The sequence below is a fragment of the Lynx canadensis genome, chromosome B2 (assembly GCF_007474595.2).
Source record: "Lynx canadensis isolate LIC74 chromosome B2, mLynCan4.pri.v2, whole genome shotgun sequence".
NCBI lineage: Eukaryota > Metazoa > Chordata > Mammalia > Carnivora > Felidae > Lynx > Lynx canadensis.
This window is the reverse complement of record NC_044307.1, coordinates 79277040-79279362: the sequence shown is the minus strand read 5'-3', so window position 1 is coordinate 79279362 and position 2323 is coordinate 79277040. Positions and strand designations below refer to the sequence as shown.

At 37.4% G+C, this 2323-nt stretch overlaps 1 pseudogene; it reads left to right on the top strand.

Moving 5' to 3' along the window:
• The first annotated feature begins 379 nt into the window (after window positions 1-379).
• On the top strand, window positions 380-683 carry LOC115514958 (annotated as a pseudogene).
• Window positions 684-2323: the final 1640 nt, after the last annotated feature.

Genomic DNA, 2323 nt, shown 5'->3' with positions numbered 1-2323 from the left:
TCTACTTATTGGAGGTAAAATGGGTTAGAGGCACAGAGGTCTAGAGGAAAAAAAAACTATCAAGCCTAGAATGGTAAGGGCTTGGATGCTGTAGTGTCAATGGAATGGGAAGGAAGAGAGGGATGACTGTAAAAATACAGTGGATAGAGACTTAGCAACAGGGATGTTGGAAAAGGGGGAAGGAAAGAATTAAGGATGGCTAAAAGATATAAAATGACTATCACAAGAATAAATTCCATAAAACAAGCATCAATCACTAAATGGATAGTCCCTTTGTGGCACCTATTTGGATCGCCCATCATAAAATGATTCACATCCAATTCAACTCAAGAAGTATTTATTGAGTTTTTCTTTCAATGCTGATAGCATTCTCACAATCATGGTGAACATTTCTAAAACCCGCCAGACTTTCTGCAAGAAGTGTGTCAAGCCCCAACCCCACAAAGTGACTCGGTACAAGAGAAGCAAAGATTGTCTTTATGACCAGGGAAGGTGGCATTATGACAGGAAGCAAAGAAGCTATGGTGGGTAGACTAAGCTGATTTTCCAGAAAAAAGCTAAAACTTACAGAGAAGGTTGTGGTGAGGCTTCAATGTGTTGAGCCCAACTGCAGCTCTAAGAGAATGTTGGCTATGAAGAGATACAAGTATTTTGAACTGGAAGGAGATAAGAAGGCCAAGTGATCAAGTTCTAAGTTTCATATTTTGTAATATTACGAAGACAACCAAATCTTATGGTTATGTTAAAAAGAAATACTTATTAAGCATACATTTATTCAACAAATAATAACTAAGAATAGGCACTGTACAAGGTGGAAGGCAAAGAAATAAATAAATAATCAATAGCCCTTTGACCTCAAGGAACTTAAATTCTAGCATGGGGAAACTGCTCTTTATTCAACTCAATATAAAACAAAGTGGTAAATGCTGTATTCATTTAGGAAGAAGGGTCCAGCGTACTCTGAACTGGGAACAATTAACTTTTCCAGGAAGATGACATTTAAGGCGTGCCTTAAAGAATAAACAGTTTTAGCATCACGCATAGACAGTAAGAATGTTTCAAGAAAGGAAGGAACAACAAGAACAAATAAATTTTTCAAGTGAGCCATGTGTTCAGGCTAAAAGCATAGCCCTCAGAGTAGCTTATGGAGCAAAGCACATGTGGAGAGATGTGAAAGAGAATGTGAAAAGGTTGACTTGAACCAGATTACAGAAAAGAAATCACTGAAAGTTAGGCAACAGGAAGCAATCAAAGGACTTAAATTGGAAAAATGATATGTCCTAAGTTTCAGAAAACTTACTCTGATATTGATGGAGGACCAAAGCAACATAGGTGTCTAAATACAGGAAGAGCAACTGAAAAACTTCTTTGAGGTTGAGAAAAGAGATAATGAGAGCATAAGTGAGGTGGTAATGGTGAGAAGAGGAATTTGAAAGAAACCACTTGGAAGGGGACTCCGTAGGACCTGGAAATCAACTGAATATGAGAATGGGGAATAATGGAGGTGCCAAAATCAACAGTTCATACCTTGGGCGTTTGGATGGTTGAAGGTGCTCTTAATAGAAGAACCATAGAAAAAGATGAGAGGCTACAAAAGGGTGAGGTGAGATGATAAGTGCACTTTGGGAAGTGTGGAACTTGAGAAATCTACAAATGAAAACATATGCAGATACAGCAGGAAGTTAAAGCCAGAAGTCTAGAGGAACAGTTTTGTGGACCACCACCCCCACTCCAATCACTACAAATAGGTAGTTCTTGAAGCTATTAGACTGAAAGTATTTAAGGAAAGAATGAAGAGCTAGAGAGAGGTGAGGGTAAGGAGGCAAACCATGAGGTAAAGGGCAGAAGGGAAGAGAAAGGTGGCAAGAAGAAACAGCATAGCAGTCATCAAAGGAAAGCACAAGAAGAACCAGTGAAATGGACTGCAAAGCCACCCCCCCCACACACAATATACATGAATATATGTATATATGGATATTGTTTTTAAATGAAAGGCAAAAATATGAAAACAATGGTTCCCTATAAAAGAGAATGGGATTGGGGTTGAGGGAAAAGGAATGAAGACTAAAGTTCTTTGAGTATGTCTGGTTTTGTAGATTTGACTTTGAGACCACGTAAATACCTTACAAATTAAAAAACAAAATTAGGTTTCAAGAAAACACTTTTCGAAGTTAAAAAAAAATGAACCTAAATGTGTATTTGGTTGGTGGCAAAACCATACAGAAAGAAACCAATTCAAGTGATTTTAAGGCACAATAATGTGACTATTCATACATAGTGGAATATATTCTAAAAACAAAAGAACTGAATTCAGTAATCATTT